At 44.2% G+C, this 19,905-nt stretch overlaps 1 protein-coding gene across 3 annotated transcripts in view; it reads right to left on the reverse strand.

Moving 5' to 3' along the window:
* The window catches only part of ZC3H12B (zinc finger CCCH-type containing 12B), a 93,531-nt gene extending 85,963 nt beyond the window's left edge, over positions 1 to 7,568 (reverse strand). For all 3 annotated transcript variants that reach the window (XM_059732780.1, XM_059732779.1, XM_059732778.1), the window contains exons 1-2: positions 7,418 to 7,568; positions 7,011 to 7,087 (exon numbers count right to left, since the gene is read on the reverse strand). The gene's annotated coding sequence lies outside the window, so the exon portion shown is untranslated. The remainder of the gene's footprint in view (positions 1 to 7,010; positions 7,088 to 7,417) is intronic.
* Between the last annotated feature and the right edge of the window lie 12,337 nt (positions 7,569 to 19,905).

The raw sequence follows: 19,905 nt of genomic DNA on the forward strand, positions 1-19,905 counted from the left end.
CAAAACTGAATTTCAACAATGTGCTGTGAAGCTTGGGATTCTACAACTTTTCAAAGTAAAGTTTATCAGGTATTTTTAACTTTAAAAAATTATTTCCTTAGACCTTAGAAATGGCTGAAATTCTAAAAACAAATCAGCCTGAAGCAGACACTTGGCACAGAAAAATTCAGCCTGAATGATTTAAGTTTGACAAAGTTGTAAGCAACTAAAAACTTATAAATAGGCTTGGCAGAATTCAATTTTGATTTTTTAATAATTTTGACATACAATATTGAAGTTTATTTTTAAGTATGTATTTACATTTTTATCAATATAAATTAAATTAACACTATAAAGATTTTCCACCCCTGGGATGGCAGAAAAAACCCCAACAATAAAAGGGTCAAGAAAACACCAACACTTGTATCCTTTCTGACTGGAGTATTTCTCTCTAGGTACCAGTCTCAGCAGTAGGCTGCTTCGCCTCTTCTTACAGCTTCTCCACAGTTCTCTGCAGCTGAGTTGTCCTACTCAAGTGTCAAGAACTCCCTGCCACCACCTCACACGCCTTCCTCCAAAGCTGCTGCTTCCCATCCAACTCAGCTGCAGCCCCTTGCCACTGGCCTACGGGTAGGGGTTTAAGTATCCTGCTAAGTAGTCCACTTCCCAGCACCCGTGAATGAACAGCTAATTCAGGGGCGGGCAATTATTCTGTCTGGAGGTCCACTTAGGGAGTTTTGGTAAGCTGTTGTGTGCCGGGTCTGCACTCCCCCTCCCCTGCAACAGCTCACTAAAACTCCCTAAGTGGCTCTGCCCCAAAAACTAGCCCTGTGCTGCGATTGCCCATTGATCCCAATCCTGGCCCCAGGGTCTTCATGGAGACCAACCCAGGACCCACGTGTGCAGGGCACACTCAGTCAGGTAGATGAGAAGGGCCTGCAGGCGGGAAGTGGTGTCTGGAAGTGGAACGGGAAGGTGGGGCCAGGGCCAGCATCTTGAGGCAGTGACAACACATGGCTAGGGCCAGGGCCCAAGGCAGAGCCACGATCCACTCCCTGGCACACCGCTGCCCCATCGCAGGAAACTGCAGGGAGCAGATGACAGCTCTGCCCTGGCCCTGAGCTTTCAGCACCCCAAGATCCCAGGCCCAGGCCTGCCCACCCATGCCACTCCCAGAAGTCATTCCCCACCCCTTTCCCCCCTTGGTCCATGGCCCTATCCCATCCACCTGGGTAAGCAAGCCCTGGTTGTATGGGTCCTGGGTCAGTCTCCATAGAGACCCCATCCATCCACCTCACCCACTTTGTCTAGTGGCCCCAACAGTGGGTGCAGGGTGGATGAACCAGAGTGCCCAGGCAGCAGGGCTGGATACAGCGGTGGTGGTGACAAGTGACAGCAGCCAGAAGGACAGAGCTACCAGGAAATGGAGTCTAGCCACTGCGCTGCCCCAGCCCCACTGCACATCCAGATGTAGCAGAACCAGACACACATGCAATGGCCCAGGCTGCCCCCTGCCACACTTGGGCTGGGTGAAACTGAGGGACTTACTAGGGGCCAGATAAAATCCCTTGACAGACTTAGATCCAGCCTGCGGGCCATATTTTGCCCACCCCAGAGCCAAATGCTTAATTGATGAGTCATTAGGCCACCCTCCATTTTCCTCTTTAAGAAGTCTGGCCCTCTATAGTTTGGCCCGAGACTGCTTTCTGTTCTTCCTCTCTCTTTTCAATTATTAATGATGGAAATATTTTTTGTCATTCTGTGGGCGTGAGGCAAAATTGACGTTTATCAACATTTACTGGTAAAAATCAAATCCTGACAAGCCTACTTATAATAATACAAAAGTCGGGATGGAAGGGACCTAGGGGGTCTAACTTTCCCTTGAAAATTTCCAGGAATGGAGATTCAACAACTTCTCTATGTAGCCTTGCTACATAGGTTTAATTTTTAACTACACTCATAGTGAGAAAGTTCATTCTAATCTCCAACCTAAACTTCCTCTACTGCAGTTTGAGACCATTACTCCCAGTCCTGTCCCCAAGTCAGAGAACAGTCTATCTCCATCTTCTCTGTAACACCCTTCTGGTATTTGAAGACTTATCAAAATCTGCACTCCGGCCCCATCCCCAGTCTTCTCTTCTCCAAACTAAACAACCCTAATTCTTTCAGCTTTTCCTCCTAAATTCTGTTTCTCAGGCCTCTCATTATTTTTCTCATTCTCTGTTGGACTTCTAGTCCATCCACATCTTTCCTAAAGGGTGTGGACCAAGACTGAACAAAGTACGCCAGATGGGACATCACCAGTGCTGAACAGATTGGAAGAATCATTTCCGTTGACTTGCAAGTGACACTCCTGTTACTGAGAGATGTCAGGCCACCTAAATTATAGGCAGTGCTACCAGCCTAAACTAAATAAATAATAATTTACAGCAGGTACAGGTGAAATTCAAATTCAGCAAAACTCCATTTGGTGTATTACACAAAAATTGACTGCTACTGCATTGAGGAGACCAAGGATGGGATTGCTCTGCTCAAGGGACTCCCATTGAGACTCCAAATGAGCAGTCTTTACCATCTGATGGCTGTTTGACTTATGGCACATTTATTTTCCCAGCAGTTGGCCTGAACTGGTCTCAGTCCAATTCCTAATGACTATGTGTTTGCACCTCAATGCCAACTGCAGTGATAGTTTTTAACTATTAAAGTAGCTTAAGCAAGAATTAAATGCAGAAATCAAGGACAAGCATCTATCCACTCTTGTGGGAAGTTTCAGGAAAAAAAATCTGCTGATGAAACAAAGCTAGGAAGCACCATTAATACAAAGGAGGGTCAAAATATTGCAAAGAAAAATACTTGATGACTTAGCAAACTAGAGCAACAGATTCAGGGACCAATAACAAACTTCTCCTGTATACTAAGAGCTCATCAGTTGGAAAAGAAGGACTTAGGCACATTAGATTAATCACAGAATGACTATGAAGCACTCCTGTGATGCAGTCATGGAAAGAGTAAATAAAATCCTTGGATGTATTAGTCATCCTATATTGATGTTTGCACAAAGAACAAATGGCTTCCACTGGCCACAAAGAAATTTAGGCTGCAAATTGAAAAATGGTTCCTAACCCCTGGACAAAGTGAAGTTTCTGAACAGCTCAAACTGGAGTTCTGCAGGTAAAAGGTCTACCTACTTTTAAGGTACAGGTTGATCATTTTATGAAAGACAATACTTGACATGGTGTCTGCAATAACAGGGGACCACCTCTGAAGGCCCATGAAGATCCCTTCTAATTCCACAGACTTGAGAGGCAGTAAACAAAGTGGTTTCAGAAATGGAGCCATTCCTTATTTCACCTCCAGGTCACAGCTACAGATTAGTGAAGCAAGATGTCCGTTTTCACTTTCATTTCCTGTGGTGTTCCTGTTCAGGATATGAAGAACTTCCATTCATAGGAGGAAATAAGCCAGTAATTTTTACTATTCTTGTTTTACTTAAGAAAATTGCATATTTGAAGCATTCAGACAGTTAAAGTATTAAGCAGCCACCACCTATTTGATAAATAGAAAAAGGCACTGAATGCTTTCAAATGTAGGAAGAAAGTAGAAATTCAGTTTCCCAGACCATTATTCTAGTTTGCCTTTAAATGTTAAATGCCTAGGTTCAGACAAGACTGTATCAAAGAAACAAAACACAGGTCTCTTGGTCTCGTCTTGCAGCAACAAGCACACTTGTTACACGCGAGGACAACTACTTCATTGCTCAGGCTCTTAATCACATGTAGCTGTTTGTTATCTGAAGCCAAGCAGTATAGGTTTGATCAGAAATTGTACAGCATGCAAGGTGCATCTCATCAGGCAACAGGCTGGTCAGGTAGGCCTTCCCAAGCACACAAGTCTCTGGCCTCTTCTTTCTCTGGCCTGCACAAGGAAGGAAGGAAGGAAGGAAGACACAGCTTCTTACGTTGGCAACATAAGCAAGAAAGAACTGCTTTTCTTTTACATGGCTTTTGGTTTTGTAAGGATTGTTTCCCACTTGCCAAGCTTTAAGGACCAACTTTCATGGTTTTTAGGCCAATTACATGACTAAAGTGTTCAGGACGATCAATGGGATTCAACCCTCTGCACCCATAAAACATGAAATACAGAATATAGAAAGGATGTTTTCTGGGTAAGTTGTGAATTCAACTTTCTGGGGAGATAATTGATGAGTCCTATAATCCGCAAAAATCCCCTCCTATAAAAAGTGCTGAGGCTAACCAACACTTTTTCTTCATGCATATACATCCCTTAACATTTTCTGTTTCTTGGAATATTTTTAAGTTCTTACTAAAAAAATGTGGGGCTAGTATGAGCTCATGACGTGTCCTAATGGCTTTTAACCTAAAGTCACAAGCTGCTGTTATATTTTAATCCGAATAAACTCTACTCATATTTTAAAATACTACGTTTATGCACAAATCTGGGTCTCTCTCTCAGAATTATGAATTACATTTGCAGCACTGCCACTTAATTGTGTAATCTGCAGCAAATCACTGTACTCTGCTTGTGCCTCTGTTTACCCACTCATAATATAATACTTTCCTGTATCACAGAAAGGTGTGAGGATTGTTTATCACACACACATTATGTGATAACAACAAAGTATTTACAGCTAAAATTAATGTATTTTACTACACAGCAATTTTTTTAAATGTTCAGCCCATTGTGAAAAACTCCAATGTGAAACAGAAAGGCAATTTGAACAGAGGCATATGAACAAGTTAGTGAGAGGTGCTGCCGTTTTCACCCCTAACCTTAAATAAGCTCCTCCATGGTAACTATCCATATGCACACTCCCCTACTGCAGACCATGCAAGGTGACCTGCTCTCCAGTGAAAGTGGGGTAAAATACCATCCATTTTCCACAGGGTAAGCATGTGGCAGACTCTGACCACAAGGTAGCTGACATATTGTAACTCCACACCAGAGGTCATCTCACAATAGCTCATTTATGTGCTCCTGCCTTTAGTTTATACTGCGTTCTAACTCAAGTAATATTTTTTACAAAAAGAATAAGTGAAAGATCATTATGTGAGCTAGAAAGTGAGATCCATCTCTGCCTGGTTCATGCAAGGTTATATTCTCTAGTAAGTTACTTGTCCTAGAAAAGTCTATTTTTAAAAATATTACAACTCTTGGAGGTTGAAATCCTTTCCATATTTTGGATGCTTACAACAATAATGAAAACATTTTAGAACGCAAGTGCCACACACCAATGTCTTCCTAGGTTTCACACAACAGAGGTTAGAGACAGTAACGTTTTGACCTGTCAGCCTCTACAACATCTGCTTGATCAGCAACTGGTTACCAAGGAAAACCCATATATGAAACACTATCCTGAAACGCACTACTGAAATGCACACATGCCAGCAAATAAGGAGTTTTGGGTTTGAGGTTTTAAGTATTTATGTTGAAAATAGGAAATATTACTTTTATGGATAACAGGTAAAAACAGCACCTCCCTAACCGTGTATGTGATGGAGTCACTTAAAAAGAAATCCATTTTTTCTAAGCAGAGCTTCTTCCAAAACAGTACTGGCCAAAATTAATCCTTCATCATCTCTGTTTTTTATTAATTCATCTTTTGCTCTCTCCTGTATTCTCATTATTAGATGACAAGTCAAACATCCTTATGGTTTGATTTTAAGTAATTTCAGTAATAGCAAATAAACATCATAATCAACTGAGTTCCAGCCACTTAAAAATTACATACCAAATTTATAAAAAATGTTACAAAACTGTTAACAACTAGTTCAAAATCAGGACTGTACATTTGGAAATTGTGTGAGATGTAGACTGAACGAGACGTGAGACTTCTAAAACAAAGTGTGAACATAAATTATCAAAACAATAATTCTAAGGAATATGTTTACAGATGTCCATGCAACTCCTATAAAAATTATATGCATAAACAAAAAATATCAAAAGACATTTATTTGGTAAAGAGACAATATACAGCAGAATGGGATTCAATCTGAAACCTCACCATGCCACCTAATCCATCTAGAACTGACCCACAAACTCTATAAGGTTAACAATCCACTTCCGGTAGTTCAGTTTGTTTAGCAGCCAAACAAGCAAAGTAAAAAAATAAAATTAAAAAAAAGAGTATAGGCATAACTCAAAGGCATTGCCAACTATTGTTAAACCTACAAGACACTCAAGTATTGACTACAGCCTCAAGTATTTATTATATATTTGCTATCATGACTTCATAGTCTAACCAAGATTGGCAGTTAACAAACCTGTCTATCATACTATGCCAGATTGAACATGCATGCTATTTACCTCCAAAAAACATAATTACATGGGGGGGGGGTCATTATATTTATCCTATTATTTCTGACATATAAAAACATATTTATCATATATGCTTTTGGCATAGACATTTCAGATCATGGCAGTAGAAAAGTGTATTTATTAGTGTGGCCAAGACGACTGTACTTCCCTCTGCAGTGTCTATGACACAGTAAGCACATCTCACCGTTTATGGCAGCAGTAGAGATGGCCTGGGGAAAAGGGCACGTACAGAGTCGAAAACTATTTCAAATGCTGTGCAACACTGCTGTGTGTTAGTAAACATGCTCCAGGGAGGCAACAGAGTAAGGAACCTTCCAAATAAAACTTGTCTGTACCTACTCGGCTTACGCCAAATCTCCTGACAAAAATGGGTTCCTTAAAAAATAAATAAATAAATAAATAGAATCAAATTTCTAAGTACCGATTTATGCACCTGATTTGCAGGAACAGTTGACACTCAACAGCTTCCAGGGTCAAGCCTGGCTAGTCCTCTCCCCAATCACCTTGGAAAACGCTGAGCAGCACCAGCGGTGCTATTTCCGCCAGGCCCAAATCCCGCAGGAGCTGACCGTCTGCTCCCATTTGGAGGCGTTTTAAAAATGCTTCATGAGGGACCGGCACCTGCCCAGAAGAGTTTGCTACCTGACACCGCTCCGCAGATCTTTTTCAAGCGTGGCTTCGAAATAGGAACTTACATGGTGTCGTCTTCCAGAGTCCCAAACGGCTCCGGGGCTCCCCCCCTCGGCTCCAGGCTTTTCTAAGCGGCGGGGGGCTGAAAGCGACAAGAGGGATGAATGTCGGAGCTGCCCCTCCGCGCTCCCGATTTTAGGACGGGCACACTTCTCCCTCCGGGGCGCGGAAACCCTCTCTTGCCACAAGGACGAGGGCAGCGGAGGCCGCCGGGGGAGGGGGGTGCAGAAAATCTCCCTTCAACCGGGGCAGAGCGAGACTGCATGTGCGGGAGGCGCCGACCCAGCGCAGCGCTGGCAGGTCGCGGCGGCCCCGACAGGCCCGAGCGCCTCCCCCCAGGATCGGAGGCCTCGGGGAGCCGCCACCCCGGCGCGCAGGGGTCCCTCCCTCCGCCACTGCCCGCGCCGCTCACCTGGCCCGGGCGGCCCCGCGGGGGGGGCGGCGGCCGCATGGGGAGGGGGCTCAGCGCCGGGGGGGGCCCGGGGGCCGCGGCCTCGGCTCCATCCCGCCCGCGCCTCGCCCGGCGCCGTCTCCTAGCAACCGCGCCCGGCCCCGCTACCCTCGCGCCGGCTCTGCCGGCTGCTGCCCGCGAGACTCCTCCTCCCTCCGCTCGCCCCGCCCCGCCCGTCCGCGCCTGCGCACTGCCCCCCGCCGAGCTGCACGCGGCCCGGGCGCGCAACGCGCATGCGCATAGGCACTGCTTCCCTCCTCCCCCCCACCGCTGCTGGTGGGGGATGGTGCAGGGGTGTTGCTGTGGTTATCCCCTGGGTCTGATCCGGCCTCAGTTCGCGGGGGCGGGGTGCTGGGGCCAACAGCGAGTTTCTAGGCCTGTGACTGCAGAGCCTGGGTGGCCCTGGCAGGTGGGAGGCGAAGACAACCCCCATGTCTTCATTGCAGGGAGTCCCAGCATGGTGGGGCTGGCGTGGGGTCAGCCACCGCCAAACCACCCTGGGGGCACTCCAGTGCCTGTGAGCGCTGTGTGCCCTTGGGGGCTGGCGGGCCACAGCGAGCTCCTGCAGGCAGCCGTGGTGCTGTTGGCAATGGGCGCGTGGCGGTGGCAAGCCAGGTGCTCCCACAGGCAGCCGTGATGCACGTGGGGTGGCGAGCGCCGACCGGCCGTTGGCAACCACCCTCGGACACCAGCAGCGGCAGCCATTGGCAATCGCAGACCACCTCTAGACGCCACTGACAATGTCAGGGGCGAGGGGGTGTTGGGTGGCGAGCGGCGACTACCCGTGGGAGGCACCTTTTCACAGGGGATGCACTGCCACACTCAGGAAGCGCACGTGCACGCATGTGCACCCTCTACGCATCGCCAATGCCCGCGCCTGTGCTGTGCATGCATCAGCCACGTGGCCTGAGCGCCCCAACCTGCCACACGCTGCAGCCGCCTGCTTCTGTGAAGGGTTCATGGATGTTAGGGGCTGGAAGGGACCTCATGAGACCATCAGGTCCAGCCCCCCTGCACGTGGGCAGGAAAGACTGCTGGGGTCTTGGCCCTCCACCAGGCATCTCTTGCCATGCCCCTGCTGCAGAGGAAAGCAAAAACCCCACAGTCTGTACCTGGCTGCCTGGGGTTAAATTCCTTCTGACCTCCAGTATGGCACCAGTCTGAGCCTGAGCAGAGGGGTAAGATGACACACTAGGCAGGACGCTCCAGTTTTGGTCCCAGCAGGAGCGCTGGCGCACCCCTGTCAAAGTCCCCAGCCTGGGCTGCAGTCAACATCCAGCGGCTCTGAAGGCTTAAAAACACCCTGACACCTGGCAGAAAAGGGAGGTTGTGGTGGGGGGGGGCAACCAGCAAAGCCCAGAAGTGCGGGAAGTCTGCATAGTTGAACATAGGCTTAGCTTCATCTAAATTGTCCCCAAACAATGGCTAGCCAACCTCTTAAACACTTCCAGTTCAAGCTAATATCATACTGTGGTGGGGCATAACTTTGGACTCCGTTTTGAATGCTTGCGAAGGCAATACTGCCATCCACTTCATGCACAGAGTTATGGACATAAGTTGCGAGCCCCTGGCCAGAATTCAGTGTCTTCCTCAGAGGCATCCTGGATGCTCCCACCCTGACACAATGACTTCTGTACAACTCCTGTTGCTGGGCTTGGCCAGTGTCCTTGCAGCTCCCCACAGCGCTCCCCTTCCTACTGACCACTGGCTGCCCCTGTACAGCAAAGCTCACACTGCCCTCTGCTGACCCATGTCTGCTCATGAATTTCTCATGCAGGAGGAAAAAGATATACTGGAAGTAGAAATACCTGGGTACCAAGGCTAAACAGCGGCTTGGAGCCATCTGAAGACAATCTTTCTTAAAAGTAAATACTAATTTTTCATCAAGTCTGCTGTTTATTTTTGCACTTGCTCCTGTTTGGCTGGGTCAGCCCCTAATAATGGTCAGCTTCGTTTTCTGGTTCTCTTACGACAGCAAGAGGCTGAGATGCATGATACAGGAAGCTTACATCAAGCATAAAAAACAACCCCCCCCCCATATTAATTTCTGGATTTAATTATTACTTATTCTGGAGAGCTTGCATGCAACAGAGGGCATCAGAGCTCCCAGTACTGGGAGATGTTTTCTCTTAATTTCATCACTTATTATAATCCATTCAATGCAGCTGAGATAATAATGATATTATTCTTATTATGTACTACTTCTCATCTATTGATCTCAATGTGGTTTAGAAAAGAAGGTAGTAATTATCCCAGTTTCACAGATGAGGAAATTGTGGCACAGAGAAGTTAAATCACGTATCCAAGGTCACATAAACAGGACAGTGACATAATCAGGAGCAGATTCGTGGTCTCCACAATCCCAGTGTAGTGCCCTGTCTACTATCTCCCATTTTAAGCATCAGGAGTCCCCTTTCTGTCCATTAGAAAATAGAAACTGCTGCTGCATTTCTGGGTATCTAATATTAATATTTGATGAAATTTCAGCACAGGGAACATAGGATCATATCACAAATTAAAGTTTATTTTACACCAGTAAGAAATCAGATGAGTTCAGCTTTATTGATTTGGAGAGTACGCTTCCATAATTATAGCAACTCTATGATGAGTCATTTTGATTGATCTACAACATCTCTTTACTAAAAGGGGAAAGCAAAGGTCTTTGCTTCTGGCAAGACCGACCCATCACCCCAGGGCTATTTAGATTATGTGACTAAAATTTCTATAAATACATTATTTGTTCTGTAATATAAATATATGGACCAAATTCTTATGGGTCTCATTTATTCTTCCACTAAAAATTACTCATGAACAAGTTGAGCCCCACAGCTCTCAGGGTAGACAACTGCATATTTTATTTCAGCTCTTCCACAAATTTAGCATGTCACTGAAATAAGTCACTGAAGCACCCTGTACCTTAGTTTCCACATCTGCAAAGTGGAGATGATACCTATTAATGGAAGTTGTAAGATCCAATGCACAATACTTGTTTGCAATACCTTTGAGATGCTCCCAAGACAAGTATTTAAAGAATCTCTACATTGACAAAGCTATAAGTATAATAAAAATTGCCCTTGTATTGAGTTAAATAGAAGCAACGTGTTCCAAACTCAAGTACTGCAAAAGAACCTGATCTTACGCTCACTGAAATAAGACAGAATGTTTCCCTTGACTTCAATATGCTTAATGGCAGCATTTGTTTTGAAATATTTACCAATTTCACTTTAAAATTGCTTAAATACGATAACTTCAAGGATCAAGCGTTTCAGAATCAACTCAAGGTTTTGGGCACATAGTTCCTGCTTATTTTTAGGAGTTTTGAAAATCTCAACTTGTGTTTTGGGTAACACTTGGGGGAAAAGATGGACAATAACTGGAGCCCAGAAATATTTGCAGGTGTAAATAAAAATAGATTGAATCCTGAACTTACTGAAAACGTTGTAATCCTAGATCATTTAAGTACTGTGCCTTTGAGCCAATGCTTAAAAAGTATTTTACAAACATCTCTGCCGACACTCCCATGAACTATGTGTCACTCATTTCACAGGCAGGGGTTTCCCCTTCTGCAACTGCTGTGGTCCTCAGGAGCTTTCACCTTTCACAGGCATAGTCAAGGATGCCAGTCTCTGGGGTTTACTGTGTACTCCCCACATCAGTTTCAGGTCAATGCCTCCTCTCTTCTCTCCAGGTCACTCACTACGCAAAATGGAAAGATATATGGAAACATAACTATAAAACTATAATATATTAAAAAGTTGGCAGCAGCGGCACAAAAATTTGAGTCTTTAAAAAAACTGCCTTTGGACTATCCAATATGGATTAAGAAAGCTAGAAGGATGCAAGCAGTAAGAAAGATTACAGTATTCCTGAGGCAACAAAATGAAAAGGGCACAGAATGACAGTCCTGTTACCAATCACTGTCTTCTAGACCTCTGTGCTCTAGTGAACTAAGACTTGGTTAAAATGGCATGCATTGCCTGTGGACATTGGTAATCTCACACTCGTCCTGAATTAAGTATCATTATCCGTCCAGAGCTAGATCCAAAGGAAACTGAAGTCAATGGGAATCTATCCATGGAATTCAATATGGTTCCAATCAGGCCCTAATTCATTTTCATTGCTTCTGAAAGCTCTATTTCTTCCTCATTTATGTGACATGATGAAAATTCTTGCACACATGATGATGAAATAAAAAAAAAAAAATTCTGCCATCCTACATGCATACTGAACTGTAGAGAACAATTGTTTATTTTTTACACATGCTTTCTTGTAAGAATTTAAATGATAACGTGGGTTTTCAAACTCAAGATGATTTGCAATTTAACAGTGAAATCTGTTCCACTAAGGAAGAGTCTCCTGAGGGCAGCAATGGAAACTTCATAACTTGGGACATTTAAAACTAGACTGGATAAAGAAACAGACAATATATAGTAAGGAATAGCCTGTCTTTCCAGGCAGGAGGGGGATGCACCACTTTGGCCTTTTTTTATTTCTGATGTTAATAATTTTATAAATGAAATCAATTCAGCTAGTTTTTCGACTCAGGTTATGGGTGGTTTTAGTTAATGCTTTGACAAACCTTATAGAGACCCTGTCCTGGCTGACAGCTCCTAGGAACTGTTCCCTCAGAAAGTAGCAGCATTAGTTTAAATTCCTCCATAACTCAGACCAGACTCTTGGCCTCTAACTGAGCTGAGGATGAAGTTTTTCTCTGCAGAAAAAGAGGTTTCTTAAGGACTTGCCCAAGACTTTAGAATGGACTCTCCCTGACTAATGGAGTCCTGCACAATCTCAGATGCACCTGTCATCTCCCCACTTTATATTCCCAGTGCAAACTGCATTTCTTTGAACTTGCTTTCATCTGTATAAACACTGAGTACAAGGCATATACAATAAGAAATATATTTAATAAAATAAATTATAACAACTTAAAAAATTCTCACACTGCTCTTCTCCAGGAGAAAGGAACACACATGGCAGATGGTAGTCATGTCACAATGCATTTCTGGAAGGTCCTCTGACAAGTGCAGCATAAGAACCTCAATAAGACAGAAAATAATAAAAGATGTGCATATGTTTCAACCCCAGTGGGTTTTAGAGCTCCCAACAACTGTGAGAGCTTTGCTCTGAGGAACTATAGAATTAGCTACCATTTATAGAGCACAAGAAGCAAATATGTATAGTTGAAGATTCAATACCAAGAAATCAATGGGTGCAAGCACATGTAAAGGCAAACATTATAGACAGTTCAGTCCATTAAAACATGAACACCATATGGAAGAGATGGATTTTCCAATCAATTTTTTTCTTAGTGGAGACACAGAAAGTTGTTGTAGCTAATGGGGAGGCTCCCTGCTTAGCTAAAAAACTGGGAATATTTTAGCTAAATTTGTGAACGTCTTTGTAAATCTGAAATTCCTGTGAAATATGAGTTAGGACATTCACATTTTAAGTTTTTAGCCTTCAAATTTTAGCTCATAATTTACATAAAAAATTAAAACTCAGGATAAATATTGTTAATGCCGGGAGGGGTTGTCATCACCCACATCTCATATTTTATAATGAATCCTCCCTTCTCCTCCTGTCATTTCCTCAGTCTGCCTGCTCTCACTCCCTCAGTGTCTTAGCAACAAGAGCCTTGCTGGCCCACTGCAGCTAACTTTCCTCCTACCCCCTCGAATCAATTAGTTCATCTATTTAAATCACGCATCAAAGAAACCTGCCTCCTCTGAATACATAGCTCTCTAACAGCCCAATCCTAAATCATTTAAGTCCATGGGAGATTGCCAGTTCATTTAAATGGAAACAGAATTAGGCCTGAAATATCACAGATCGTTATAAAAGCTGCATAAAGATGAAGAAGGCAATGATGCCTGTTAACAATCTATTTCTCTTTTCTTTTTTTATTGATAAAGATGAAATGTTGTTTCATAGGACAAAGTCCTTGAATAATGACCAAACTAGCATAGCAGTTCCCCCATTCACAAATGCCCTCTCATTTTTTATTCTAGAAATAATAAATCTTCAGTACCCATAAACAATACATTTACACAAATTACGTTTGTATAATACAAATAAACTATGGCTGTGTGAAGCTTCAGTTGCTGATTCGATTTGGCGGAGATTCGGCCCGATTCAGTCGCCGAATCTCCAAATCCGAATTGAATCAGGAGACCCTTTCATCTCTCCAAATTGAATCAGAACCCTCCGAATCGATTTGGAGAGATTCGGCAAGATTCAGCAATTTGGACATAGACACAGCTTTAAGTGTTTTTTCTACATACCCCAAGGTACCAGGTGGCTTGTAAATGCTGAGATGCTGGGGTGCATGGAGTGTGCCACAGAACCATGGGGGGCTTGGCAGCGGACCTTGAAGTAGAAGCACTTCTGATCCACTTCTGGGTCCGCCAAGGAGCGTGCGGGGTACCCCTCTCCTCCTGCTGGTTTGGCGACTGGTGCCACCTGGGTCTAGGGGGGCACCCGGGGTACCCCTGCGGCTGATCGCCTAGCCTTGGGGGTGCAGGGAGTGCATGCTTGGCAGCGGACCTGGAAGCTTCTAGGTTCATCACCGAGCACACAGGGGTTCCCCCCAATGCTCCTGTGGGATGCTCCATCCACCCCACCATTCCAGCATTCACGAGCTATGCCTGGTACCTTGAGGTATGTAGAAAAAACATTTAAAGCTGTTTCTATGGCTGAATTGCTGATTCTCCAAATTAGCATCGAATCTTCAGATTTAGATTTGGCCAGATTGAATCAGGACAGTGATCCGACTCAACGAATCGAATCACTGTCCCCAATTCAGGCCGAATCCAAATCTGAATCGAATACGGCCCATTTCACACACCCTCAAATGTATTACCCTGAAGATTTAAAACAGGCTCAAAAAATCATACTTGATAAAAAAAAATAACATTTGCTATTCATTTCTTAATTTGTTGCATGGTTGAACAGACAGGAGGAGGCAGAAGTTATGTTCTGCAAGTCAACTGGGTTTCTAAACTCTCCTTTTTGGTGAATTTAGATCATTGACTGTTATTGACACAGAGATCGTTAATAACTATAAACTTTTGTCTTTGTGAGGAGGAGAAAAGGGATAATAACTCATCCTTGGTCAGGTATCCAGACTGTAGCCATATTGGTCTAAAGGAAAAGGCAATCGGGACTCATAGTAGAGATGATATCTTTTATTAGACCAACCAGATTTTTGCAAAAAAAAAAAATCTTTAATTGCAAGTTTTCAGGCACAAATACCCTTCATCAGGCACTGGAGAAAAGATTGTAAAAGTTCTCCTGTACCCGCCTCATCTTGAGGAGGTGCTCTTATGCCGCCTTGGAATGTGTGCCTGGGACTGGCCACTGTGCTTGTTCCTGCGGTCTCAATGAGGGCTCGTGTTCTCTCTGAGGGAAACCCCAAAGCTTTCCTGCCATGACTCTGATTGCTCTTTCAGTGGTGGGGTCCCCTCTGGTAGTTCCTTGCAGGCTGGTCGCACCTCCTGGCAGGTATTTGTGGGGCTCCACCTCCCCTACACCCCAGCCATCCACCAGCCTCTAGGACAGGCACTTGATAGTTGGTTGGCTCGCCCTCCGGTGTTGAGTCCTGCTCTCTCCTCATCTGCTGAGGTCCAGATAACTTCTCCCATCTCTATGTCTCTTCAGGACACTGGGCTGTCCCTGCTGTTCAGCTGGGTCTTCCTTTGTTGCCTGGCTGCCTGCTATGCTACCTCAGCCACTCCTAACTCTGGAGCATCACCCATGGCCTTGACCCTTGTCTCGGGGTCCCTCTGGGCAATTCATGAAAGAAAAAGGAAAGGAAGAAATTAATGGAAAAGACAAAGTGAAGGGGCAGGGCATTGGCCTGACCCCACTCATGAGTATGGCGTCTGTGGCTCTTGTGGTCCCTCGACGCTGTCCTTGCGCCTTCACCCAGTTGTGGACCCCTCCGATGGGTCCATTCCCGGGTTCCTTGGCGGCAGCCAGCACAGCCTGTGCCCAGCATGGGAAGCACTCTCACCGCCTGTTCCCCGCTGTGCTTCCCCTGCTGTGTTTTTGCCACCGGCTTTAATTTCGGCTGGGTGGCATCCTGAGATGACATCATCCACCCGCGCCAGTTTTAGCCGGAAATAAAAGCAGCTCATGAACCACATGGGTGCTCCATCCTGACGTGGTTCGCCCATCTCTTCCTGGCCTGAAACAGGTAAGTTCGCCCTGTCTTCAGGGCTTTTCTGCAGGGATGGGCTGTATCTGTCCTAGGTCTTGCTGCAGGAGGAATCTCCCGCATCCTTGTTCCTGTCCCCCTGGGACATTCATATTTCACAGGATTTCACAGAGGAGTCAATAGATGGAAAACTCCTCTGGGCAGTCAGTTCATAGCTGGTATGGAGTCTCTTACCTCCTGTGAGGATCTGTCATGATGCAAATTATCTTGAAACAAAGGCAGGAGCAGGATTTTGGGTTTCAGGTGGTTACAGTTGCTTCCTGCTTAGGAAAATATGATGATTTCATTTAAAACATTGGCTAAAATTCGATATCTTTGCATCATCACAGATCCTCACAGGAGGTGAGCAGCTCCATGCCAGCTATGTACTGACTTCCCAGAGGAGTTTTCCATCTATTGACTCCTCTGTGAAATCCTATGAAGTATGAACTTCCATTTCTACCCAGGAGAACTTTTACAGTCTTTTCTCCAATGCCTGGTGATGGGTGTTTGTGCCCGAAAGCTTGCAAGTAAAGAATTTTTTTTTCAAAAATCTTGTTGGTCTAATAAAAGATATTGTCTCTACAACAAGTCTTGATTGCCTTATCCTTGGTCAGGCAGCCATTGTGCTGAAACCACTGACCATCATGCTATCCAGTTAGCCTTGCTATAAAAGCAGGGCATATAGCTTAGGTGGAATGCCACTCTAACATGACTTTACTGCTTTCAGTACCTGAGCTAGCTCACATATCCTGGTTTTCCTGTCTATATCCACCAGTTGCCTCTTGTCTCATACTTAAGTTGTAAGGTCTTTGGGACAGGAGCCATCTTTTTGGTTGGTGCTCGTACCAAATATAATACAATGGGGTCTTGGTCCATAACTGGAGTACCTTAATACTAACACAACAACTTTGGCCTGATTTCTGGTAAATACAAGTATAGCATCTGCAGCTCCCATGGACTTGGTTGCTGTTGTGAGTATTCATCACTTCTTAAAACCAGGCCCCTACCAAATTAAAATTAAATGCTTCCAAGATGAAGTTCATTGACATTTTTCAATTCCTCAAGACTAGGTGCTTTTCCTATCTGTCCTAACAGTCTGCCCCAGGCAGAGTCACAACTAAGCCCCATCATTTGTTTGACTTTATGAATAAACAAAAGAAATAATGACACCACATATAGTTCAATCCATGCCTTCTCCCAAACACAGCTGCTGATGCGGATCCTAATTCAGCGTTATTCAGTCTACACACCAGAATATCTGCTTAACACAGGAGATGTGTGAGGACATCTCACCCCTGAAACCTGGTTTCTGCCTTTTATTTCTTCCAACTGCAGGGCCACATTCTACCCCATGACCTACTTCAAATGGTGATTTGTAACTTATTTCAAAATGGACTGAGGGAAGCAAACTGGTATAAACAGGGCCTGCTTTTTCAAGCCCTCCGTATACCACATAAATATCCCTTTTAGGTTAGTGGGAATTGCCATGCATGGAGGGTTTTTAATCAGTCCAAGGTTTTTTAGTCCAACAACATTTACTGAGATGGTTATACTGTCACATCATTATTTCATTTCTGAGATTCGGATTTGCTTGATAGTGCTCCAGGAATGCAGGGAACTTCACTGGCAAATATACACATGGGATCTCTGCAAAGGGCAAATGTAGGCAGAGAACAGCTAGAAACAGCAGTTCAGGAACTACCCTTGGAGAAGAGCAATCTTCTGCAGACAGCAGGAGAACATTAACAGCAGGTTGCGGAAGAGTGCAAATAAACGACAGGGAAAATCATTCTGCTCATTTGTGCATAATTAGGACAAATAGTGTTATCTGCTAAAAGAATTCACCTTTTAAATTATCAAGAGAGATTTGGTCTCATATTCCCTCACAGCAAACTCCCATTTACCTCAAATGGAGTTGAGTGCACCAAGAATGAGGAATTAAGCACCTGGAAAGATCTTTGTGTTAGTTTTGTATGCAGAAGACAGCTCCAGACCGACATGGCTTGTTTCCCAGATCAGTGAAGCTCAGACTTAAGGAAGTAACAAACTTTCCTGTGTCATGAAGAGAGGACCCATCTTTCGACAAAACTGTCTTACGTCACACACGTTAACAACCACATTTTATTTGGGTAAAAAAAATTTCCAAATGATGGTGATACAAACAGTTGCAACATTATTTATCAAGAGTTTGTTGTGGCATTACAATCAAGCAATGCTTGGCAGAAAAGGTGCACGTCCTGAGCAACCAGCACATCTATAGAGACTCCTGAGATACCCTTTTGTTGGTACAACTTGTAGAAAGCCTCACTGAGAGTCAAACATATTCCTCCTCCCCAGCTGGAGATCTACATAGAGAACTGAAGTAGATGGCTTCTCTTTGGCAAAGGTCCATCTACTTTGCCACACAAGTAGCATTTCTGGTGTGGAGTGATCTAACTTTGTGCCCCATTTCCTAATAAGTTTCTTTTTTGCTGCTCATTTATTTCAGATTATGTTTTCTATTCAACGGAAGTATCAGGTGCCCAGGAGAAGATTGTAGCATTCCTTATTATGAGAGTTGTAAATGGCAATGCTCTTCACAACTGGCAATGTTTGACATAAATGCATCATGGAGTGATTGTGAACACAGATAGGTATCTTTAGAAGAAACCTACAGCAGTCAGCACAAATACTCACATGTGACTGGAGTTACCCCTCTGTTACCATGGACATGCAAGTTTTCAGTTAAGTCAACATAAATTTCATATTTGGTTGAAGTTAAGACTATGGATTTAGAGGTGAAGAGCAAAATTAGGCCTGTTTTTTCAAAATAAATATGTATATCCATCACCTGTAAAAATCCAGCTACTTATTTACATACCTGATTTTAGGCTACTATGTTTGAAAATGTAAACCCTAACCTTTCTGTGGTTCTATTTTTTATGCACTTTTGCAAAGCACTCTCAGGATTTCAGAAGAAAAGGGCCATATATGCACAGTATTTATCTTCTGTAGCATCCGCTGTTAAGAGTCATTCAGTATAACAATTAAACAAGATCCAGTCCTGCTGCACATTATTCTTCAAGTAGCTTTTAGTGATTGGATCAGGGGACTGGATATCAGAGATCTAGGTTCAATTCTGAGTTAAAGTTTGGGCAAGTTCTTTAGCTTCACTGTGCCTCAGTCTCCCTATCTGTAAAATGAGTGAAAATAGGCCTGATGGCAACTTCTTCAGCAATCAGGGTGGTCTGGATCTGGCATTTGGGTTTATCCAAAAAAGTGGCATTACAGTACTGCTTGTCTCATGGAATGTCATTAAGCTCAGTTAATTAATATGCATGAAAATGTCAAGGACAGTGTGCCGATTACTGCCTATTATTAATGCAATAGAAAATAAGGGCATTGACTATAATTCTTTTCGCCTTTCTTTATCAGATTGAGCCAAACGTTTCACCTACCCCACAAAGTACACAACACCCAAACTTGCCGGTAAGAGCACAGGCATAATGGGCTGCAAGAGATTTTCAAGATGCTCAGTAATGCATCACACACTTAAGCCTTCTTCTTTGGCAATCCATCGCATTTGAGGATGATTGTCTTCCATGACTGGCTTATCCATGGGTCCGAAGATGGCTTATGAGGCCAATCCAGGATCGACAGGCTTTGCTGCAACTCAGGCACATTATTGCATGTAGAGTGGGTGGCTCTGGATTCTTGATTTGGTCTGAGACACGCTGTTTCTGCCACTCCCACGTTTTCATCTCTTGTTGTTCAGAGGACTGATTTTTCCAGCAGACTCTTCCTCCATTTGGGGTGGTCCTGGGAGATAGTCTTCCACAAGTTGATGTCCATGTTGCATTTTTTCAAGTTGGCCTTGAGGACTTAAGCCTACAGTCTACACAGGATGCAGCCCTGGTTGTTTGTGATTACATCTGGGTGGAGAGTCAGGAAAAAAAAGTAATTTTGATGTGTAGGCATTTTGGAGTAAAATAAGAGAGGAATGTTTCTGCAGGATGGCTGGAAAGTGAAGAGATCTGTCCTTCCCTCCTTTGGGCCTTATCCTGCAAACTCTAGTAAACCCATGCCCCCTGCCTTGCATAAGTAGTTTCACTGAAGTCAGTGATACACTGTAGAACTGGAAGGGTCCTCAAAAGATCAGCTAGTCTACGGGTGTAAAAAATGTGTCCCATGGGCCAGATTTGGCCTGCAGAATTATTTATTCCATCTAGCCTGTATGCTTACCAGTGGGCTACTGGAAACTGTGGAGGCC

The sequence above is a fragment of the Alligator mississippiensis genome, chromosome 8, assembly GCF_030867095.1.
Source record: "Alligator mississippiensis isolate rAllMis1 chromosome 8, rAllMis1, whole genome shotgun sequence".
Taxonomy (NCBI): domain Eukaryota; kingdom Metazoa; phylum Chordata; order Crocodylia; family Alligatoridae; genus Alligator; species Alligator mississippiensis.